At 40.5% G+C, this 26,202-nt stretch overlaps 1 protein-coding gene across 1 annotated transcript in view; it reads right to left on the bottom strand.

The window, feature by feature from the left end:
- TMEM135 (transmembrane protein 135) overlaps positions 1 to 26,202 on the bottom strand; it is a gene marked incomplete at its 5' end in the record, with an annotated part of 183,914 nt that overhangs the window by 39,169 nt on the left and 118,543 nt on the right. The window lies entirely within an intron of this gene.

Genomic DNA, 26,202 nt, shown 5'->3' with positions numbered 1-26,202 from the left:
TCCTTTTGTAGCCCCGTGCTTCGAAGCGGTGTTTAAGATGTAAAGATGACCTTTCAGCACTGGGTTGAATTTCAATCAGAGGTATTTTATTAATCAATGAAATAAAAAACAGTATAGCATTTTCTGTACATTTTCAATTGAGTTGAATGGTGAGAGGGTGGGTCAATTCTTGAATTACTTTGGCGTCCTGAGCCAGCTGTATGTTTTCATATCCTGTACAATGTAGATTTTGAGTACCTGCATACAGATAGCATTGTAGTGCTATTTACCTTACTCGCTGGCACTTCAAAGTAATAGCAAGACCTGTCTGGATGCCTCCCTGTGCGACCTGTCCTAGGAAACCTGCTTTGGCAGGGGGGTTGGGACTCGATGATCTCTGGAGGTCCCATCCAACCCCTATGATTCTGTCAACCTGTGAAATGCCTTTTAGTATTGACTATAAAAGTTTTAAGTCATTTTAGTCACCCACACTCATCTTCTCTAGCAGTGAAGTTGATTAAAACCATTTAGCTTAAATAAGTGTGGGGTTTTTTTCATTAATAGTTAAACGGACAAGATTTTTCAGGAGGAAACAAATGCACCAAGCCTGATTTCCTAGCAAACTGCACAGCAAGCATATGGCTGTAACACCCTTGTGTGCTCTCTGGGGTTTACAAAGGATGGGGATCACCCAGCAGCCTGCAGGCATCAGAGTATCTGTCTTGTCTACACAGCTGCTTAGTTTCAGGAAAAAAAAAAAAAGCAGAATTTTCTCTATCTGTGGGACCTTTATACTTTTTCAAATCTGACCAAAACATGCTCTTGGGTTCAAAGGTTCCTAGGAAGGAGACTGGCAGAAACACAAGACAGTCCTGTTGCAAGCATCCCTCCCCCTTCGGAAATCAGGCGAAACACGGCTGCGAGGTCAGGATATCGCTTGACAAATATACATGAGGTTTTGCAGTTATCTCCCTCGACAGAAATTATGTCTGCTAAAAGGCTAACATGAAGAAGAGACACTTAAGAAAAACAAACTCTCCCTGCATCTTATCTTTTTCACATCTCGTCATCTGTTTTCATGGGAAGTTTCTATTAACATATGTTCACAATATGATTTTTCAAAAGTTGCATATTAAATTCAATCCATTATATTTTGAAATAGTGACTCTCATAAATCACTTGCCCCCTCCCCCCACTTTTTTTTGCTCCTCGGACTGCTCCAGTCTGTAAGCACAAAGCCACTTGATTTTAAATCCAAGGCAAATTGATAAACACACTCAGTTGCTTAAAAACTCGTTAAATGAGCTGGTTTAAAACTCACACGAGAGATTTCTCTCAACAGATACACAGCAACCACAGTGATCTGTCATATCAAGGTGTCTCATTCAAGGAAATCCTACAAAATTACACGAAGCAACATAAATCTGCTCGTTTGCTGCCAATTTCCTAGATCAATGCTTTAATGAGTATGCTAATTTGAGCTGTAAGTACCTTGCCAAGTAACCACCACTCCAAAAGACATGTATCAAAGCACTAACCAGATAACTGGGGATGTGGATGTACACTACATTATACATCAAATACAATTTCATGAGGAATTACTCTTTAGGCCTTACCCTTCTCAGTTCCCAGTTGTAGTTTAAAAACTAGAACAGTACACCAGCTTGCTCATCAGTATCTAAAGTCATAAATTCCTATCTATCTAGACAGGATTATTCACTTTACTGACAAAAATTTACTTCTGTCTGGTTCTCATGACATTCCAGAAGCTGTGACAGGAGGGGAACGTTGCTGTTTGATGCTGTTCCCTGTTTATATTGTTGGGAAACACTTTTGCTCAAAGTTAGATGGTTGGAAAAGAGCACACTGGCTCCTGCAGTGTCAGCCACACAGTCACAACACAAAAGCAAAGGTTACAGAGAACATTTTCCATTCACTGGTAAGTGCAGAGTAAAATGGGAATGTAGGTGAAACAGTAAAGCATAAAGATTTGGGACGGACTCATTCTCCTCATCTTTAAATGAGGTTCCCAATATGAGAAAAAAACTGGTTTTTTACATGGATGTTTTTTAAAATGGGGAATACATGATGCTTGATCCTACCATCTGACATGACGTGTCAGAAAATTGTGGAGTTGTACCAAGCTTTGTCAAACTCCTTCATGAATCACAATATATTTATATAAAATGTATACATGCCACACACTTTTTTTGTTTGTCTCCTCCTCTAGTAGAAGTAACAATTCTCATAGAAAAACAACTGTTAGATGCCAGGCCCAGACTGTAGCAACACAGAGACATGGTTGGAAAGTGGCTGTGTTGCAGGATCATGCTTGTTTTTCTTCCTGAGTGATTAAATGTAATTACACCAGGAGTGAGTAAATCCAATCCTCAATAAGGAACACCACATTTCTGATACTCACACCTTCTTCCTTGATGATATTCCAGAACCTCATCTGGGTAACTCGCCATGAAGCTGTTCACTAAGGAAGGTAAGAAAAGAAAGGGAAACGAAAAGATTTTCCCTTTCCAAGTGCGTGGCACTCACTTGGGCTCAGGCAGGCTGGTCAAGACTCAGTTGAATCTGGATTTAAGTGATGTAAAACATCACTTCCGATCTGGGTGGTCTGTGTGATGTCAAGGCATACAGGAAACAGCTCATCTTCAAAATAATGGGTTTTTTTCAGATTTCTTTTCCTCAACTAATAAATTATATATACTTTTGCAGTGAAATCACAGGGTAGTGTCTGACAACACTGTTCCTCTACATATACTGCTGGATGTATCACTGATACCCATGTCAATTCAAAATAGTGGGGAAACTTTATTAAAACTGTTACTGCAATTGGAATGACAGATAAGAAGTTGGATGGTGCTGTTTTCATAAACTTTATAAACAGATCGAAAAACTAATTTTAATCATGCCCTAAGAAATGGGGGGGGGGGGGTAAGTCCATTCTCCATCTATAAAATGAACGGGGTGTGAAGTGTAGATTACATTTTTTAGCCAGAGTTCTACTGAAGGCAGAAGAAAACTGACAGGGCAGCACACAGCTGTAAAACGGAGTGTTGCCATCAACTGCTGAAGAAATCAGTGCATCAAGCTACTGCCTTCTGTAAGACTCCTGTGGCAAAATCAGATTTGAAATAAAATTAATCTGGAGAAAAGAAGAAATAAATCTTGAGAAGAGAAGGCTCTGGAGAGACCTAATTGCAACCTACCGATACTTAAAGGGGTCCTACAGGGAAGCTGGAGAGGGACTGTTCACCAGGGAGTGCAGTGATAGGAGAAGGGACAATGGCTTCAAGCTGAAAGTGGGCAGGGTTAGATTAGACGTTAGGAAGAAATTCTTTACAATGAGGGCGGTGAGGCCCTGGCACAGGGTGCCCAGAGAGGCTGTGGCTGCCCCTGGATCCCTAGTAAGGTTCAAGGCCAGGTTGGATGGGGCTTTGAGCACCTTGGGCCAGTGGAGGGTGTCCCTGCCCATGACAGGGGATTGGAACTAGATGGGCTTTGAGGTCTCTTCCAACCCAAACCAGCGTGTGAATCTATGAAAATTAACATCGGTACAGTGCATCTTCACAGCACCTCAAGCTTAGTCAACACTCCACGAGTTCTTAACTGCAACACAGAATTTGGATCCAAACTTGGTGAGTCATGCAATACCCGGTTACATATCTCATAAGTGTACTAATTAGTTTGAACTTTTATTTTATATTTGTCAGTTTTCAATTATATCTGATTTTTACACAAGAAACAATAGTTAAGTACTAATAAGTATTAAAATAGTTTCTTTTGATGCATTACTGATGTACATATGAGCTATTCAACACAGCATTTCATTTTCTGAGATCAAAATCCACAGGATGTCAGCTTTAACCCTGCAGTAAGTATCCGTCTTCAACCATTAAAACACCTCACCACCTGACACACACTGGCCAAGTACTGTGGTTAAGGAAGCACCGTCATAGGCACCTGGTTTGAAAAAAAACTAAATTGGCAGAGAAAGGGGAGAGAATGAATTGAAATCTCATTTCTACAAGTCTGGCATCAACACATACATTGTGCTTCATCTTTCTACCATCAGACATTAATTAAAAGGTTATTTCACCTGAAAGTTTTGAAGCAGCTTTGAAACCCAAATAACTCCAATTCAAACGAACCAGAACATCACCTGCCAATATGCTGGATCTCTAACAACATACATCCAGCAGCAGCACTGCTAGATAATCACCAAAACACATCATTGCTAGAGACCACAGCAGGAAATGGGCTGTTGCAAGGGGGACTCCAGTTGAGCCTAACAGATCACTCTCTCTGGACACTATGACCTGAACTCTGATCATCCCCTACTGACAACACTCATTTCTTCAATACTGAATAATTTTCCAGCCCTGAAAGAGCCAGAGTAGCCCAGCAGACCCCCAGAAGGAGAAGTTCCACAGGGCTTCCTTTGTATTTCCTCAAAAAACAGGCTTTCAAGTACATTATCAATGCTTTCTTCTAATTGTTTCCAAGAGGGAAATGGAAATTCCTTCTCTTCCATTCCCCAATGTAGGATTCACAACCCACACACTATGGGCTACTCAGCAACCTGCTCCCCATCACATTTCAGTAGGCCCTACATCAAACTGAAGATCCCTTACAGTTTTTCAAGCAGGTCGCTCACACAGCTCCTAAATTCATGACCAAACATACATCATAGAATCACAGCATCACAGAATCATAGGGGTTGGAAGGGACCTCAAGAGATCACCGGGTCCAAACCCCCTGCCAAAGCAGGGTCCCTAGCTCATAGGCTCCCATATGCAGAGCAGTTTACATACTATGAGGACTCACTGCAGGCTCCACATCTGAAGACTGTTCCTATTACATATACATCTATGGGGTTTGGATTGCACCTTCACAAGATATGCTGCACCCTGCAAAGAGAAGTTCTTGGCCATTCTGAGGTTTCTAGTTAAGAATCTTCTTCCAAGGAAAGGGGCCACTGCTTGTTAATTAGCAGAACTGAAACACATAATCAGAGAATTACAGAATGATTGGGGTTGGAAAGGACCTCTGGAGATCATCTAGTGCAGCCCCCTGTGCTAGAGCAGCATCACCTACAGCAGGCTGCACAGGACAGTATCTAGGCAGGTTTTGAATATCTCCAGAGATGGGAGACTACACAACCTCTCTGGGCAGCCTGTCCCAGGGCTCTGCCACCCTCACAGCTAAGAAGTTTCTCCTCATGTCCAGGTGGAATTTCCTATATTCAAGTTTGTGCCTGTTATCTCTTGTCCTGTCACTGGGCACCACTGACAAAAGACTGACCCCAACCTTCTGGCACCCACCCCTCAAGCATTGATACAATCCCCCGCATCTTCTCTAGGCTAAAAAGTCCCAAGTCCCTCAGTCTCTCTTCATAAGAGAGATGTTCTAGTCCTCTAATCATCTCCGTAGCCCTTTTTTTACCCTCTCCAGTAATTCCCTGTCCTTCTTGACCTGAGCAGCCCAGCACTGCACACAATATTCCAGATTAGGCCTCGCCATGGCAGAGTAGAGGGAGAAGAGAACCTCCCTCAACCTGATGGCCACACTTTTCTTGATACACCCCAGGATGCCACTGTTTTTCTTGGCCACAAGGGCATATTGCTGGCTCACAGTCAACCTGTTTTCCAGCAGGACTCCCGGGTCTTTTTCCACAGAGCTGCTTTCATAAAGACCTTATTTAACAAAAAAATGCAGGGGCTTTTTTTGAAATTACAGTTTACAGGGTAGTTTTTATCTTATGTCAGCTTCCTGCTTTCCCAAGACATTGCATAGGTATGGGATTCATCTCAGAATCACAAAATGGTTTAGGTTGGAAGGGACCTCAAAGCTCATCTAGTTCCAATCCCCCTGCCACAGGCAGGGAGACCCTCCACTAACCTAGGCTGCCCAAACCCCATCCCAACTTGGCCCCATCCATCCAACCTGGCCTTGAACACCACCAGGGAGGGGGACATCCACAACCTCTCTAGGCAACCTGCTGTAGTCCAGTCAACCTTCTCTGCTCCTGGGCAGGGCAGAATGAGTACACAAGACCTGCAGTGCAGACCTGGCTCTGATGCACACTCCTGGCTACGGAATCCCATTTGGAAGCATGGAGAAAGTGCCCAAAAGCAGTGGCTTCCCTCTGCCAAGCACAACCCAGGAGACCACGGCTCCATTACACATTTTTCTGAAAGGACCTGCTAGCACTAGAGATTTTTAAGTCAATGAAGGAATGAGACCTCCTGTGGGGAGGAAGGTGGAGGTAGGGGGAGGTTAGTCACCCATGATTTGTTCTCGGTTGCCAGCTCTCCAGCTGGGTTAAGCATTGCGTGACAGACTTGAAATCCCGATCAAGTCCTTGATTTACGTTTTGGCATGCTTCATCAGCCCTTCTCAGCAGGACTAGATGAATCATTGACCTGTTCCAGTACAATAATTTCTGTGTATGTTCATAACCTTGGAAGAATCTGTGTAAAATCTGACCATGCATTTAGTTTGCTCAGTGCTGAGCTGGATGATGTTCTGTCTTTCAATGCTGGATTTTGTTCAGGTCATACAGTTGCACTGGTGCTGCATACTTCCATTTGCATGTTCAAAATTAAATTGATTTTGGAAAAACAAATAATAAAAAATCATCTAAGTCCTAATTTAGATCTTTTTTTTTGGTGTGTGTGAGAGATAAACAGCTCATAAATAAACCGCATCCCACAGTGTTGCCCTTAGAAATCCCTGACCTCAGAAAAACTTGATTTAATTGCTGAATAATGTAAATGTAGCAAGAGAGACAGCCAGCCCATCAGCATTCTTCCCAAATTCCACCTCAACCAAGTTCACGTGGGTCAGGCGCAAACAGAAAGAGAACTCACACACAAATCAAAGTAACTACAGCTGCATATCTATCTATCTATCTATCTATCTATCTATCTATCTATCTATCTATCTATCTATCCATCTATCTATCTACCTACCTACCTACCTACCTATCTATTTATCTATAATAATTTAAATTGGACTTATTTCTTCTTCCTTGCACTTTTTTTGTTGTTGGAATAATCAATATCAGAAGTAAAAAGTTCTTAAAACTTCTGGGAATGTCACGATAGAACTATAAAACCAGGTATTAAAAAATATTAAAAATTACTATTAATTCTTTTTTAAAACCCCCAATGAAGCTTAAATGGCAACACCTTCTGAAGTATCAACAATGCAATTTATTAACCTAACTCTTCTTCCATACATCTTTCTCTCTTACCCTGTGGCCCTCACAGAGCGTGAAATGAACCCCATGGAAACTGTCATTCAAAAAAAGAGATTTGAGTGCACCTTTTAAAACAGCAGTTTTGACAACTCTGAGGTGAAAAGGAAAACTGTTGTCAATGTAAAAATGCAGTTAAGCTCCATTTATCTTCTACTTGCTGCCCTAAAAAGCAAAGCAAGGTATCTGCACCAAATTAACATCTGACTTAAGATGAAAAAGAGCAAAGCACAGGAGAAGGAATGCTGAACAGAACAGGGAAGGCGTTGAGTTCTTGAGACGAATGCCAGGTAATGTTTTCCAGTTAAGTAGGAAAAAAAGTAGGAATTACCAAGCAGATGGCTACCAAAGGAGTCATTCTCCACAAACTCACTCTCCACAAACTCATTCTCCATGGTGGTGGAGTAAGAGGTATGTATAAATACCGTGCCGAGGTTTACCAGCAGTCTAAGGCTATGCAATGTGACAAGGAGTACTGCACAAGGGAAAAAATATCCTTCATTGTATATACATCTTAAGGAACTTTACACCAGAATAAACTTTATCCATACATTGTCAAGTAGCTTCTGGAATGCTAAGGGAGGCTGGGCGGGGTGTGGGTTTTTTCCCTTAAATTTTCTTCTTTTCCAAATGTAATAAACTGGTAGAAAAAGCACATGTCGAACACACATAGAATCACAGAATCATAGGGGTTGGAAGGGACCTCCAGAGATCATCGGCTCCGACCCCCCTGCCAAAACAGCTCCCTAGTTCATATTGCACAGATAGGCGTCCAGACGGGTCTTGAATATCTCCAGAGATGGAGACTCCACCACCTCCCTGGGCAGCCTGTCCCAGGGCTCTGTCACCCTCACTGTGAAAAAGTTCTTCTGCATGTTGGTGTGGAACTTCCTGTGCTCCAATTTGCAGCCATTGCCCCTTGTCCTGTCTCCATAGACCACTGGAAAGGGGCTGGCCACTTACCCCTGCATCCCATACTTAAGATATTTATATACATTAATCAGGTCCCCCCTTAGTCTTCTTTTCTCTAGACTTGAACAGTCCCAGCTCACTCAGCCTTTCCTCATAGGGGAGATGCTCCAGGCTTGCCAACATGTCATCTGTGGCAAGGAAACCTCCAGGACTGATCTAATGGGAAGGTTACGAGAATTTAGCAAGAACTGGGGCTGAAACTTTTGCAGTTTTCTGACAAGAAGAGCCCCTCCTAACAGATGATTTCTTTAGGATGAACGTACAAAAGAGAGCAGAACAGAGCAGGAGAAAACAAGACCTCCAATTTACATATCTATATATCTCATCTTGATGCTGTGACACTTTAAAGCAACATATCCTTTCCAATATGCAATCATATGCTAGTTACTTCAAGTAGTAGAGGGCTTGTGTATATATATATACATATATACACATATATATATGTAGACAATATGGTATCTATATACAAACCTATTTTTGCTCAAACTCATAGAATGATAGAATCACCTGGGTTGGAAGAATCCCTTTAGATCATCAAGTCCAACCACAGCCTAAACCTACCTAGTCCACCTATAGTTCATGTCCTCAAACAACAGTTTGAGCTAAATAATAAGTTAGTTATAAGAGAGGTATCAATTAGAGAGCAAATAAGAGAAGTGCACATTTTTAATACAATTAAGGGAAAGGTGGACAAATCAAATAGTTCCTGGAATCCAAAATATAACATCATAGCTTTGGTTGTTTCCCAAAGTCTTGTTTATATTAAATTAATACAGTGGTATAAATTAAATCTCGAAATGCATTTGTATATTCAAAGACAGATGACATTTTCAAAATCTGAATCGAAAGGGTTCTTGAAGATCGGAACGTTTTCACCTTCAAGCACATTTACAAATACTCAAAAGAACATTAATTTACGAGTTATTTGTCCCTTCCTGGGAAATGCTGCCTGTTTTCTGTAACGCCTTTCCCTGAAACCCAGATAACTGCTTTTCAACGGGTGCGTGTGCGTGCAAATGTGCCTATCAGTAACGGTGTTATCTGTAATCCTGAGTACCAGATGGCATGTTCAGCATACCTCCATTCATCATTGCCATACAAGTGCACATCAAGAAAACAGAGATGCATGGGATTACACATAACACATGATTTTAATGTGATTTCAAAAATGTTTGTAAACTAGTGTTTTGTATTTTTAAAATTAATAATAGGTGCTCATGAATCAGATGTGTCTGAAGTAGGAATATGCTGAGAGATGGGGAGTGGAAGTGCAGTAAAAACCCACCAGGTTGCTTTGGCGAGTCACAACAATCCATCACTGATGGCTCACTCACTCTAAGCCTTCCAAAGACAAGGGGCAGCACATACGCAGACACCAAACCCACTGCAAACCGCCCTATCTACAACTTTAGCTTACCCTACACTTAATATAAGCAAATGTTTCTTATACCACAAAGAGAAGAGTGTTTCTATACTACAAAATCTGATTTTTTTTTCCTTTTGAATTCCATTTATATTCATTAGTTATTAAAAAAACCTTGAGCATGTAGTGACACACTAAACAATTCTGAGTATGGTCTAGAGAAGTGGGTTTAGAGTAGGATGCCAGCCTGTATTATTTCTAATAACATTTCTCATTAGAAGAGTACTGCCTGAGGGGTCGTGCGGACTGAACTCCAACTGGCGCTGCCTTGTCGCCAGGTCCTAACACTCGCAGGACAGTGAAAACTTTCACACTCTTATCAGAAGCCACAACTAATGCTCCAACCATCTGAAATGATTTTTGAAAGTTTAGCTTTCAACATAAGGCTTACCCTTTGTTTGCACCCGTGAGAAGGGACGTATCGGCAAGAAATTATCAGTGACCCGTCAGCCTGTATTACAGAGTGACAACAGAGGATGAGTTAAATTTTGATTTCGTGGAGTCAGCTCTGGAAGGTGACAAATGTGGAAAACCTGACAGTGATTCCTTTTAGCTGGGTCTAAAGTTTAACTTCTCAAAAGGACAGGGACAAATCAAATCCCCCTTTTTTGGCAACCATTCTTTAGAGAATTAATAAACTAGAAACAGAATTCCAGAAAGAAGCTTTTCCATTTATTTCTCCATTCTGGTTTCAAGCATTTTATTAAATCAGTTTTTCCTAAAGTGCTACAGGCAGATATCTCCTTGTTTAGTTCTTCATACAACAGGAACAGAGAGAGAAAAGAAATTCTAAACCAGGAAACGAATAATTGGAAAAACCTTAAGCTACTTGGTATTTCTATCGTACAACTGATGAGATTTCAAGATCGACAAGATTTCAAACAGCCTTCTACAGCAGCTGTTAAATAAAAGTCTGGGCTACAACCATATGGGTTTTTTCTTACTTTCTATAGGTGAGCTTGCACTCCAGGAATAAAAGCATACATGTACTAGAGAACCAGTATACAATGCTACCATGCATGTTTGCTGATGCATTAAATCACAGAGGTGTTGCAGTTACTCCTTAGCATATCATCTCCATCTTATAACCAATCTTTGTTGCTTCAGTGACAAATTATTTTGCTAGCAGTCCTTCCTCATCAATTCTACTGCTAAATACAATTTATTGATCTCTGGCACCTAGGCGACGCATGGAAAACAGAACATTTCTAATGGAGTCTCTTTAAGGAGTGATAGTTCCCTTCTTAGGCAGGAGCTACTTTTCCATTAGAACAATTCCTGCAGGCAAGGAAAATTGGGTTATTTTTCAAGAAGTCTAATATGAATACAAAAATATATATGTTAGTTTGATGCCACCTGTTTAGCTTCCACTTACTCAAGCTTGCCCACTTGAGTAGTCCTCCTGAGCTCAGAATCAACAAGCAGCCTCAGAGAGAGAGAATCATAATTACACTCCCATGTATATCACAAGCTATAGAGAATAATTACATAAAATTATAGTAGGCAGGAATGGGAAAAATTCCATATAGACCATTCCCCATCAAAAACAAGGACTGCAGCTCTGCCATTCATGTCTAACCTGGTCTTCCATGATGGAGAATGGAACAATGGAATCTCCTTGTTGTTGAACAAACTGCTCCATTGTTTATGGAGTCTTTAATATTGGAAAGTTTCTCCAATATGATTATCTCCAACCTACATCTACCTTGCCTCAATATTAGTCCATTATTTCCTTGACTTTTGACCCAAAGGAGAATTCAATATTCTTTACCTCATTAGAGAAGTACTGCATACACAAGAAGACTATTACCAGTCCAAATGCTTTCTAGATTAAACAAAACATTTCCAGTCAATTCAAGTTCCCCAAAGAATATGGTCTACAAATGTCTGATCATTCTCACTCTGCTCCGGGCTCGGCACAATTTGTCCATGTCTAGAGTGAATTTTTTCACTCCAGCTGACATTATCAACACTAAGGAGAGGGCAATGGAAACTTCACGTGGTTTGCATGCTGTACTCTTATTTACATACCCAATTATAATTGCTTTTTCCACATCCAGAGGCATTGACTCATGTTCAGGTTGCAATCTAACTCCTTCGCCCAACTACAAAGAGCTGTGACCTGGGAAGAGATTCCAAACTCTCCCTCTGCATAGTTAATTCTTTCTTCCAACGTGCAGAATTTTTTGTCAAATTGCATCCTATATTTTGGAAATGTTTCTCCAATTTGCCAAACTGTTTTGAATGACATATTTATTAAATCTGTGGATACAAGCAGACATCCTGGAAGACTGGTTGGGTCTTGCTGTTCAACACTTTTATTAATGACCAGAATGATGATTTTGAGTTGATGTTAAATCTGTCAATGGAACCAACTATCCCTGGACTTGATCCATCAGGGATTGGACTCGATGATCTCTTAAGGTCCCTTCCAACCCCTACAATTCTGTGATTCTGGACAATACTTCCACTCTTGATAGCAAACTTAGTACTGAGGTTTTCCTGAGTAGAAGTTTTTTTCTACTTCAAGACCTTGCTTATGTGAATGTCACATGAGAGTCTGTTTAAAGACTTACTGAAGATATACGATATCCTCTATTACTTCTGTATCAACGAAGCCTCTTATCTTCACAGAAGGAAGCCAGATTAACTTGACATGATTGATTTTTGACCAGTAACTATGCACACTGCTCTTCAACTCCTCATTTCTTCTAAGCATCTTCAAAGAATGTATTTGAGGAATCATCCCAGAAATTTTTGGCATTTGCATGATCCTGGACTGCAGACTACTTTAGTATTTCATTGAAAAAAAAATATAGATACACTTTCATTCAAATTTATATAGACACAACCTGCACTTAATTGAAATTTGTTAATCCTTTAGAGGATTAGAACAAAAATCTAATATAACTCTTTAGAGCAAAATCCCAACTATGAGTTTCTCCAGGTTTTTTCTCATTTACTATTCACTTACACAATTCTCTTATTCCCAGCAAAAGCACTGAGAATCTGCCATTGACTTCTGAACCACAGTTTCACCTGATGATTAGACCCACAGTTTGGTACTAAAGTTTGTTAGAGCAGAGTCAGATTCTGAATTTCAGTTTGCAATTACATTAATTACTCTGGGGCAAGGATTATTTTGGCTAAAACTATGACTGGATGCCTTTCGCAGTACGGCTTCCAGTCACTACAGCGAGCATATGAAAGAGAATAAAGAATGTCTCATTCCCTGGAATATTTGAAATGGCCCATAAAGTCTCAGTTTCACAGAACAAGCTGGTTTTAAGCAGCAGTTTCTTCTTGTGTGAAACTGAGACTTTCTGAACTGAAGCATATCTGTGAAAATCATCTGTGACATAATTTATACTCTTCTAACCAAACAGCGCATAAGCAGAAGGTAGAATGAAGACGAATGATGCAATTCAGTGTTTATAAAGTAGCAGACATTTGACAGGCTTCAAATTATGTCCAGGATACGCTGATTGATACCATTATCCGTTAGTGTGCTTTCCCTGACATTTTATCTTAGGGCCAAAAGCCAAAAGAAAGACCACAAGCATCTAACCACAAAGTAGCTCTTATTTTCCTATTCTAGTCAGCAATTAGCTCACAGGAACAGAATTCCAAGTATTTTCAATGTCTACAGTTTAAAATATGCCTGTTTCTAAAATGAAATATAGATGTCATATGGTAAAGCCATATTTGGGACTGTATTCGTTAGGCTACACATACATATTTAGGTCGTGCAGAAGTTAGATGTGAAATATCTAATTGTGTGCAACCCATACATAAAGAGAAAGACTATTTTAGAAATACATACAGAAACATGGAGGTTCTAATGTAATGTAATTGCCTTCTGCTTTTCATGAAATGGAGATTTTCTGCCCCAACTGCGATCAAATCAGAAACATGTGATGAGTGTGAGTTACCAGTTTAGGACTTGGATTTCATGACCACGATGGTGTTTGCAATAGCTGCAGCTCAGTTTCTCTACAAAGGATTGTAGCAGACCAAAAAAAAGCCCCACAGGTAACACACAAATGACAAGCAGGGATTTCTGAAATCTAATTCACCCTCTACAAAGGGTGATTTCTTTCTCTCTCCTTCCCGAGATGGATTTTGTGAATCAGCAGATTGTTCTCTAAAGTTTCGTAACTGCTGCTCAAAGGGATCTTGTCTTTCTTTAATGTCAGGAGGATTTTGCTTTTCTAAATAGAATAAGCAACCACACAGGCATATCCCTCAGCTCAGCAAAACTACGTAACTATTTTTAATAGAGCAGCAGTGAAAACAGGAAGAACAGACAGGAAACAGTTGGGGAAAAGAAATTAAAGGAGCTGAGAGAGTAAAGAAAACAAGAGAAATAAGAGAACAAAACTGTTAAATCAACTTCATTTTCATCATATTACAAAAGCACATCTCTCAAATCCTAACTGACATGAAGAGTTCCCCAGGATAACACTGCATAACAACTGGTTGTAACTACAAGCAGTAAAAAATAAACTTCTACTTCTTCAGCTCCTTCTCTTTTCCTTCTTTTTTGAAATTGGTTAAAAAGAGAAGAGAATATTAGGAAACTGAAATTCCTATTCCCACTCTCTAAGTAAAAGTATCAGATTCTGCTGAAAAAGGAACTGAGGAATACATCAACCAAGATAGCATTTATTTGGCTTAAAACTCTATCTTGTCATACAGCCCCTTTTACACTGCTTCCTACCTTAATTCTCCGACAGCAATTCTGTACCAAGTCCCTCTTTTTAAAGTTAAATTATGTCCTGTAACAGGAATGCAGGAGAGAACGCCTTGTGATTTAAGAACTGGATTGGAACTCCACGGCTCTAAGGCATTGCTACCAAAAATTCTGTATCTGACCTTCTTTTAGGCTACTTGAACTCCATCTGTAAAATGTAAAGCACATTAAATGTATGTGGAAGGGTAAATAGGCTGCCAAACCAGGAAAAATCTTACAGAAAAATCATTTTAAATAAAGAAGGGGGGGTGGAAACTGACTTTCTGCAACACTTGGCAATAAACACAGGCACAATGCATCTAACACAGTTCTGAAATCCTGCGAAGTTAAAATCCAATCCCTACACCCTGAATGGAGCTCTTTAGCACCAGGATTAAAGCACTCTCTATCTCACTGTGCTTCCCCTCGCAAATCTTGACACTTCAATGCCGGGATCAAAAGGAGGAATCAAACCTGCAAAGCTCAATTGCCTTCTCATCATCTGACTTGTGGTATCAGCCTTGTTCTGGCCTGTGGATGGGGAGCTGGCAGCCATGCAGGTGATGTGAGGCACTGCCAGCTGTCACATCTCTGCAGAAGGCATCTATCTCAGGGCAGCTAGGATACAGAGGTCCCCAGCAGCCACAAACAGTTTATTTTCAGAGCCTGAGAACCAGAAGCTATTTCCCCTCTTTTATTTTGCGTTTAAGGATGACAAGAAGATGATAAAGAGCCAAAGCCCAGACACATCAATACGCTAGCAGGACAAAAGCCCTTTGTGATTGACAGAGGAAACCTAAAGAAGGGGAGGAGACCCTCTTTTTCTTCCTTTGGGGATGGCTCTGGACAGAGACGCCTGAAATTTTAGCCCTCAAAAGCTTCTCCCGTTACCACCAGATCACCTTGCAGGTAAACACCTTTGTGGTTCACTGAGTCACTGTTACATATCTGAAAAAGAATCTCCACTGAAAAGTGATAATGGTGGAAAAATACTCCCCATTGTACAGCCGTAATTCTTGTACACTTGTCTGTAGGCAATGCATTTCCTCTCCTGAGGAGGCTGTGCAACTGGATCCAACTACGTGTAAAGCAATCTGTTAAAACGAGAGCAAGATTTACTGTTGGAAAGAACAGGCTTGAATAAATTCCAGGAGCCTAGGTACCATATGTCTAAATGTGACCAAACGTGGAAAATTAAATTTAATCTCTTCATGTTGTATTCCAAAGTTAGTATTTTCTATAAAAGAGTGAACTTAGCAGTTTAGCAAATGCAAGGAACTGTTTGCAATAACTGGTCTTCCACTTTAGCCCCTAAAGAAGCTGATTATTTCTACGGACTATTTAGTTACATTTCAGACCTCACAGTGCTGAAATCCCTGTTTCAGTTGTTTTATAGCATGCAAACTGGCATGTGTACCATGCAATGTGGCAATGGAATGATGCAATACGTTTATCGAAACATATTCCTTTTTATGACACATAGTCATAAAATCATTTGCACTATTTAATCCATAGGAAAGAACGCAGCAATTATGGAGTTTAGTGTAGAAGTGTTTAAAAGCAGTAAAGTCCAACAAGAGAAGTCACCCACTTTAAGAGTATCTTAAAGGCACTGGAAAGGGTTGCCCAGGGAGGTGGCGGAGTCACCATCCCTCAGGGTGTTTAAGGAAAGCTTGGATGACTTACTTAGGGACATGGTTTAGTAAGTAATATAGGTAGTAGGGGGACGGTTGGACTAGATAACTTGGATGTCTTTCCACCCCTAAAGATTCTGTGATTCTATGATCTCTTTGACGAGTGGGTGGCTAGGGAATAGTTGCACCACCGTATCTCAGTATGGAAAGCTGCAGACACAAAAAAAAAAAGCTGGGGAATTAGAACAGCATTGTCTTCACTCACCATCAGCCAAGAAAGCCTACTCCTTCTCCATGCTGGAGGATCAGGAGCAATCAAAACCAAGCCCAATTTCAGCCTGCACTGCTAGTTTCCTCATTTGGGCCTAATTAACAATAATTTTTGCCATCAAGAACAGAGCTTGTATGAAGAAAAGGGTGTAACAACTTGTTGACTCATTTCAAACTTGAAAAGCAAAGTGCAAAGCAGTACAGACGTGGGACTGGGAAACCTCCTTTAACAACATAAGCGGTTCAGGGGATTCAAGGAGGTACCAATCTTTTTTTTAAAAAAAAAGAAAGCCAAAAGGACAATGACCACCTTTACCCTGCACTATCATTTGAGCATAATATGACCTGTTGACATGTAAATGAGGTACTCAGATGATCCAGTATGCTTTCAAATAAGTATTCTCTCTGAAGAGCTTTAGTAAAACCAAAGATAAAAGCTGCACTACAGCCCTAATAGTGCAACCACCCATGTCCTCCCACTCCTGCTACAGCTGGTTCATGGCTGGGGGACACCCTGTCCCGCTTGGCCTCTAACTCCTTCACTGTGGATACTACCCTGCCTCCCCTTCTCACGTTTCTCTTTCCTTCTCTGATAACAAGAGCAGGCAGGGAGGTGGGTGGGACAGCTGGATTTGGCACTCAGAATAGCCTGTCAGTCATGCTCAAGTGTCAAAGGAGGGACTCAAAGAAGAAAACACTTTGAAAGGCACTCACAAGGGGAGCATCCCTTTCCCTGCTGCACCCAGCGCCCAGCCAGAGCCTCCTCCCAGCCCCTTCCCTCCCCTCAGCTCCCACTGCCAACAACTGACTGCGACACCAATCATCTGTCTCCACCGGTAACACCACCGCTGCTGTTGCAGGCTCTATCCCACCTTCCCATCCTCTCACCACTGTTCAGGAGAGACTGCGGAGCTGCTGGCTGGGACAGGCAGAGGCAGAGACCAGCACTGGGCACTGGCACGGCTCTGCACCAGGACAGCACCAGGTAACACCTGCTCTGATTTCTAAAAGACCCTTCTCTCCTCCTAAAACTCTGAGATACTACAAAGATATTTATACTTACCCCTTTGAAGACCTACATACTACAACACAGATTCATGGGTTTGCTTTTGTTCCCTCTGATGAATACGGACAGGCACTCTGCAACCCCCACCCCGAGACAGGCACAGACTTCTTGACATTGCCTGGTTTGGCATGACAGCCAGACCATGGCTGACCATAAGATAGTGAGTGTGCAGGTCTGGGCTATCCAGTTCAAGAGGGAACTACTGGAGAGGGTCCAGAAGAGGGCTACAGGGATGATGAGGAGACCACAGCATCTATTCTATGAGAGAGAGCTGAGAGAGCTGGGGCTGAGAGAGCTGGGGCTGTTTAGCCTGGGGAAGACTGAGAGGGCATCTGATTAATGCTTCTGAATGTCTAAAGGGTGGGTGTCAAGAGGGTAAGGCCAGACCCTTCTCAGTGGTGCCCAGTGATAGGACAAGAGGCAACAAGCACAAACTGAAACACAGGAGGTTCTGCCTGAATGTGAGAGAAAACTCCTTTCCTCTGAGGGTGACAGAGCCCTGGGACAGGCTGCCCAGAGAGGTTGTGGAATCTCCTTCTCTGGACACATTCAAACCCTGTGTGAATGCTGTCCTGTGCAATGAGCTCTAGGTGATCCTGCTCTGGCAAGGGTTTGGACAAGATGATCTCCAAAGGTCCCTTCAAACACTTCTGATCCTGTGAACCTGTGAGTGCAAGGAATACAGACTGATGTGGCATGCATTTCCTAGGAAGAAACTGTCAAGATGAGAGGCATCCAGTGATTAAAAGTCATTATCAAAAGAGTGTTCTCTCAGGATATTTCCAGGAAATTAGACTGGCAAATTCTACTCTCTTAGGACTAAGTTTGCTATACTAACATTTCAACATCACAAACATATTTAGAAGGCAAACATGCATACCAAATGTTACATTCTAATCCCTAAACTCACTATAATGTTATCACAAAGTCTCTCAAGAAAATTTATATGGCACCAGGAAAAAAATCTTAATAAACTGACCATTATTTGACATATGCTTCATTCAAAGGAATACTTTAAATGTTATTGGCAAATTAGGAAAAAATATGAGGGACATCAGGTGAATATTCCTAAAAATGTATTTGGGATTCAGTAACAAGTCAATGACAACTTGAACTGTTTTGAAAGATAAAAATAAACCAACAGCAAATGTAAATTCCCTTCCCAATTCATGAGACCTATCTCTGGGATGCATCAGAAGTATACAAGATTTGTCTTTTTACTCTTGACAAGGTTGTTAGGAGATCACAAAGTTCACTGTTGTTTTGTACTTTGTATTACTGCCTAAATTAAGAAAAAAAATTAAGAATTTGGAGGAGGCTTTCAAAGAGTTGATACAATTTTCAATGTAGGAAAAAATGAACTCTGTGATGTCTTTTTCCTGTCATTCCAATCCAAAGACTTTAGTGATAACCCAGAAAAAGCAATATTTAATCATATAATAATTATATATATACATATATATGTCCCTTTTTTGCTCTTATTAGCATAACACAAGGGTCATGTTTTTTCACATTAAGGCTAAAAAAATGGGTTTGTACAACAGAAAGACAATCCAAGCCATGTGTGCAGAAGAAGTCAGAAGAACCACCGTCCACAACCTCTCAGTATTTCCTGAATTCTTAACACTTACGATGTCTCAGAATTATTTTCATACAGTTCCTAGGTAACATTAAGGAAAGACATGAGCCTAGGCTTATTCTGCCCAGATTTATGCAAAAAGAGTTTGATGCAAAGTCATTGTTTAGACAGGCAGCTCGGCAACATAAATTAAGCCGGGGGGGTTGGAGCTCTATGATCCTTGGGGTCCCTTCCAACCCAGACCATTCTATGATTCTAAGCCCACATAAGGTGGGAATTGGCCTGTTGATTTGCCATCTTTTGCCTCATATTTCCTAAGCTAAATGTAGCAGAAAGGTGCCTAAAATTTAAGGTGAATCTTGGAAACCTATTGACAACATGCACCATAGGCACACTAAAGAACTGATTGTTCTGAGGTTTTCTTTAATGCCAGACTGGAAATCAGGACTACTTCATTTAATTTGATGAATAACATTATTGTCCTGTTCCTCCCACATTATCCAAAACAAGGCCTGAGAAACAGTGACTTGGATTTGCAAATATAAAAACACCCCAAAAAAGTGAGATTTGCTCACGGAGATCCTACAGCTGCCACCACAGATGATTAAAGGAAAGTGCAAGAACATCAGGAGGGGCTCACAAACCTATAATGATGCCCACTGTGTCCTGCTGGATGCCGTAATTTTGCCTCACAGTATGTATCTTTTTTGTAATACCTTTCAGACTAAAGTCTTTTTACCTGCATGAAAAATTAATCATCTTAAGTTGTTGCACTTAAAATACAAGCTTAAGACCTATCTTTACCTCTGCTACATTATTTTATGAGATGGAGGTGGGTTTGGGGAGACCAGTCTCCCCCTCCTGTGAATACAGTAGAGCAATGAGGACCAGAGATCTGCAAAACTCAGCAGCAACTTCCCTACAAAATAAGGCACTCCAAGGTTTAAGGGACAAAGAAAGAAGTGAAATGAAGTGGAAGTCTGGCAAAAGGCTATGAGAGAGAGAAAAAAAAAGAAGTATTTCAAGAAAATGAAAAGGTAAAAATATTTTTTCAACTTTTATTCTACTGGAATATAAACAGAAGACAGATCATCTCATCTCTCTACCCGTATGTGCATCTGGACTAAGCCTGTGCACTCTAAATGCAGTGCTCAGCCAGAGACGTGTCAAAGTTAACCTATAAGGTTATCTTCTCATCCCCAGCCCCCTCCTGCGATACCGTGTTTTACTTTTGCTCACACTAAATAAAACTAACTGAAATTTATAGCATTTCTTAGGAGACTGAATGTTTTCATCTACTCACCAGGTCATCCAAAATACCTCAGAAATCAAGTTTCATGGCAGTTACCAAAACAATGCTTTGAACCACGAACTTTGAGATGTTTATCTAAGGACACTAGAAAACATATATAAACATGGAAAAAATTCTCATCTGCTGTTTTCTTCTGATTTATTACCTAATAATTCAATAGCAGAGGACTTCTAATGTATTGCTGTAATTCTACAGCAAATGTAAAAGACTTAAAAATAATCTTTCTGAGATGGGGAAAGAGCATTTGATATTAAATCCATATAAGAGCAACCCCAACCTTTAAGCTTACTCATTCTACGGTAGAATTAAAAGGCAAAAATACCTTTCAAGTAGTTGTTTCTGTAGAAAGCTTAGGTGATTAAATGAAGGACTGATATGGCACTGGTACCACAGAGTTTTAAAAGAAAATAAAGGCACGTTGAAATATCATGTTGAAAACACAGAATAAATTACAGGATATGTGTTTCACAGGGAAAGAAGAGTAAATAGCTGTAATTTGGGAGGGTAGAATTTCCTTAATGAGATAAAGGGCTTTGCAAACAAGAGGACCTTTCTTAAAAGGTTTTCTGTGACTCTACACAAGTTTCAATACTCCCATCTTAGTGGCAGTGTACGACAGTGCATCTCCATTTCTTGGGTGTTCTTTTCTTTATATTCTTCATTATCCATTTTCAATCAATAGCTGTTATATAAACGACATTAAGAGATGAAAAGCTTCCTGCTATGAGCTACGCAAACCCCGAGTTAGGGAAAACACCGCGTTCTGCTTTCTGAAATCACAGCAATAACTTCTGATTTTCTGAAATTATCATTTCAGAAAATGCCATTTCAACATTTATCTCTACAGAAGGCAGATTTCATCCTCAACTTATGATCAATCAATCAACAGAAACATCCAGCTTCCCGTAATAGCAGGTTTCAGCTCGTACATGGAGCTTTCCCTTCTAGGGTTGAGGGCAGATGAATTAAAATATGCCTATTATAAACTGGTAGTATATAGTCTAAGGATTAACTACTATAGCAACCAGTGCTGCAGTCTGCCAACACATATTCACTCAAATTGCTGGATTTTTAAAGTTTGTGTGGATAGGATTTACATGTAGGTGTTCATTTCTTGTGCAGAGATTGCAAGTCTTCTATGATGTGGATCTCCTCAAACATGTATGAAGTACAGTCATTGCATCGCCCCTCAAAAAAACCCACACTGTTCTATTCAAAATAAAACTGCTATGAAAATGACAGTAATTAAATTGTATTGTATCGATATTTACGTTACACATGATGAGATTCCTCCTGTTTGTTTGCTTTACTCCATCCAAAACACTGTTCTTGACAGAAAGAACCATACATTATTTGAACTGAAGTAAGCTGACATAAAATCACGTGTAATCAAAGCTTTTCCACCCATAACTTTAATTTCATGAAACATATTTATTTTTTCAAAACAGAAGCATTAAAGAGAAGCATCCTTCTGTCCCAAGATACTTTAAAAGCGTTGTATTTTTAAACAAACTATACACATACAGAATTGTAGAGCTGTCTTGGTTGGAAGGGACCCTTCAGATCATCAGGTCCAATCATTGCCATCCACCACTAAACCATGTGCCTCAGCACCACATCTAACCAGCTTTTAAATATCTCCAGGGATGGAGACTCCACCACTTCCCTGGGCAGCCCATTCCAATGCCTAACAACCCCCTCTGGGAAGAAGTTTTTCCTAATATTCTAAGTAAATCTCTCCTAGAGTAACTTGACACCATTTCCTCTGGTCCTACCACTTGTCACTAGGGACAACCTCTCTACAACCTCCTTTCAGGTAGTTGTGGAGAGCAATTACAGAATCACAGAATCACAGAATGACTAGGTTGGTGAAGACCTTTAAGATCATCGAGTCCAACCATTCCTGTCCTATGCTAAACCATATCCCTAAGTACCTCATCTACTGTTTTTTTAAACACATCTAGGGTCAGTGACTCAGCCCCCTCCCTGGGCAGCGTGTTCCAGTGCCCGATAACCCTTTTGGTGAAGGACTTCTTCTTAATAGCTAAAGAACTTTTTCCTAACGTCTCGCTCAACCTCCTCCAGACTAAATAGTATGACATCATAAATGACTTTTTTTTGAGTAAACAATGAGTACTAAGTGCCTAGGAGTTCCAGGTCACCTGCAAATGAATTCCTAAAGATACAGGAATGTTCTCCCCATTCTTCTATATGGATGTTTTTGAGGAAAACTTTTAAAAAAAGGAGTAAGGGGAAAGAATAGTGTTCCGATTGTGGTTAAGTATATGTATGCATTAAATACATGTGACGGATTGCGCTATAGGAGTTCCTTTATACCACAGCTATCCACAAATGAGTGACACATAATTTCATCACTGGAGCTAAGTAGAACTTTTTGAGACCAAACATGGGTAAAAGTCAGCGGAAAAGTACCAGAAAAAGAAGATGGAAGAAAGAAAAAAAAAGAACACTCAAACGTTTCCTCTGTCTGGAAATATAACATTGCTGCCTGTAAACCTATCATCTGCTTTTTTTCTAAGACATTCTTCTATTTTTTGTCCAGCCTGTTGACATGATCTTATTTTTTCCCTCTCTAGTCACTCTCTCCTTAGCATTCCCTACTGTCTTCCTCTCTATAGTGTTCTTCTGAAGCTACCTTTCATTCTAACTCCCTTCTCACTTTATCTAGTCCAGGAGTAATTACTCCTGGTTTAGATTCTACTGTTTCATTTCTCTAATGTCACTTCTTAACTTTGAGATTTAGCACCTTCTTCCTTTTGCTCTCCTGTCAGAGGTGCAGTAACATCGGAAGAGTTCAACCAGGTTTTGACGAAATGCCAGTGGCAAATATCAAGGCTGCCTGGTGTAGCTTTCAGCTGGTGTAAGAGGTCTGCCATAGGGATGGGCTGGGAGGATCTGGGGTAGCACATCAGCATGAGGACAAAGCCTTCCAACAGGAGAAACCTTTTCTATTCCAAATGATAGGAAGACTACATGAATACTTTGATTTTGTAAGTAATGGGTGTGTCCCCATCCATTGCACAGGCTTTTGAGCCTTTCTGCTGCTTTGGAGGTAGAAATCTGACATGTGAGGGTTGGCAATCAGAGAGAACATCAGAAAATTGTAACTGCCTGTCCAAAGGGCCACTACACCATTTGTTTTGAAAAAAATTAAGAGAGACATCATAATGAGATACCGAGAAATTCCATTAGACTATCAAAAGGAAATATTCCAACAAATCCAGAAGAACTTATTCTTCCGCAGAACGAGATTCATACACCTGTCACAGCAGTAAGTCCTGTTGGTGTTGGTAGGAAAACATCCACATCAAGGGAGAGGTATGATTCTGTTACAGTTATGTGCCACATTGAATTTGGTCTCTGAGTAGACAACCATCAACCACAGCCCTTACCTTCCCAAAGCAACACTAAGCAAGCTCAACCTAACAGGCTGTTATTAACATGGCGACCCAAAAGACGTGCTTAAAGTAGTGTGATACACAGAATAGATCTTAATTCCTCCACAAAGAAGTAAGTTTTGAACTTTCCAACTCAACTTTTCATGTCACTGGTTTAGTAAAAACCACCTTAGGCCATGTTGGGCTTGTAGCACTGACACCAGCTACCGTGCATCATGGTATGAGCTGTGCAAGGAAAATCATCCAGGTCAGAACTACTCAGGGCAAAAATAATGGCTATACTCAGTTTAAACCTGGAGCTTACAGGAATGCTAGTGACAACCAGAGCAACTGATTGGGGACAGTCACCACTTTAAAGTTCAGAGAACCTGATAACCTCGGGTAGGGCAATTTATATGAACCCAGAAAATAAAGACTACTTTGCTTTTATTCCCTGTGTCATTTGACTCCCACGCATCAGCTGTATTTTGGTAGCACAAAGGTATACCAACATTCTCTTTTTAGAAAGGTTTTAAGCTTCAGGTTACACCATTTAGGTATTAGGATTTAATGATGAAAGAGATTATATATGATCTTGGTGACTAAGACTGCTCCTGCTCTCAGGACCTTTTTGGATGTTTTGGTGGGGTGGGGAGGACAAAAAGCCACCCTGGGACACAGAGCTAGTTTGGAACAAAGCAAAAGCAAACTTTCTGCTTTTCAGGTCAATAAGTATTTGTTAGGACAGCAGTAAACAGTGTTTTATAGTCAGTGGGAAGATATTCTACAAGTCAAGCAAACCCGACTTTGATCAAGGTGTTTTTATCTGAAAGCACTAACAAGATTTTGTTCAGTTTGATCTACTTATGATCAGGAAAAGGCTTTAGTAAGTTTGAGTCATTAACAAGGAAATGCAGTTCAACAACTCCCCCAATTTTTTTTCTATTTTAGATGGAGGAGGAAGATTTCCTCTCCAAGGGCTCTGGATAGACCCGTAGCAGATTCCTTTGAAGGCTATCCAAAATCTTACCAAAGAGACTCAATGATGAACCCAAATATGGGATAAAACAATGACCAACTCACAATCCCAGCCCAAACAAACTGGACAAAAACTTTGAAGACTGATTGAGTGACATCTCTCTCATCTGTCTTCCTTATGCCTTGGTCCTCTCCTATTGTATTTCCATGACTAAGAACTGTGGAAGAAAAATTTGGTGTAGTAGAAGAGCCACATTTCTCTCTCTACTAATTTTCAGAGATATCCCTGCCTGGCTGGACCGCCAATGTGTCCCCTGTCCCTGCCTGTGCTCCTGTCCCCACTCCATAAGTGCTATGAGACATGCTGATTGCTACAGTACAGAGCTGAAATTTGGAACTTTTTTCCCAGCTATACCTTTCAAGTTGCATTCACCAAAGCAGAGCATGATTATTCTCCTCCAAAGACTTCACTGCTTATTGTCTCTGACAACTAACTACATTGAATTATCAATATGATAGCCACTGATGCACATCAAAAAGTGGTAGAGACACAGGAAGTCAAATCTTCCTCTCCCTAAGAGGTAATTTCTGTATTATCCAAAATCTATCCCTACTGATCTGAAAGGACAATCTTTTTCCCACTTCCTTCTCAAGATTTCCTTCCTCACTACCTAAGTCAATTCATCCCTGCTGCAATCTATTTTTGTAAGAATGTTTTCCTCTGTTCTCTCTTACCCTTTCACAACACCGATTACAGTCAGAAAGAAAAATGAAAATTGATTGGTCTGTGTTAATAGTTTTTTAATAAATCTACTCTGATTTACTGGTTTTGTTTGTGTTTATTTAATATTTTCCCCTGAAAATTAAACTAATGGAGTTAAAACCTCCTGGTGTGGTATTTTAAATCCTCTGTTACAGCACAGAGACAAACGATTCAAATGTTCCTGATGACTGTTCCATAGGATAACCACCAACCCCAATATGGAAGGACTAATTTTGGAAGAGCCCATTCAACTGCGTTGCTGCATCAGGTCAGGGAGGAATTCATCAAGTACTTCTGGGCTCTGTTCAGTTCTCCTTTAATTTCCAGGTTGTCTCTAAAACACTGGTCTATTACCAAAGGCATAAACGAGATAATTAGCTTCCTCCAGAATCATAGCACATTTATAGCTTTGACAAACATTTTCATGGTGTGGGTTGTTTTAATCAGTGTTCCTACAGGGAGGTGTCTAACTTCAACCTTCCAAGGCAACTTCTCTGAGGCCGTTATGCTGTGACTCCAGGAAGCAGAAGGAAATAAAACAAGGAGAAGATTGCCAACATGAGGGTCTTAATGGGTGGTGGATGAAGAGAAGAATGCTTCTTCAAATCCTTTAAATTAATAGTTTTCCCTTATCCATGGGCTGTTCTTAGCCAACGCTCGTAAGTAATTCCTAAGTAATGGAGTTACGAAAAAACAAGCTGCAGCTTCCAGAGTTTTGCAATTACCAGGGGATTGTACAGCCTGGAGAACCAGAGGTGGCTATGTGCCACTGAAAATTCTAAGTGAAAGGGTTGTAGTCAAAGGTTACTTTAGCAAGCAGCTC

Source organism: Gallinula chloropus, assembly GCF_964237585.1.
Source record: "Gallinula chloropus genome assembly, chromosome: 1".
Taxonomy (NCBI): Eukaryota; Metazoa; Chordata; class Aves; order Gruiformes; family Rallidae; genus Gallinula; species Gallinula chloropus.
The sequence above is the reverse complement of the archived record's forward strand: the minus strand, read 5'-3'. Positions and strand labels throughout refer to the sequence as shown.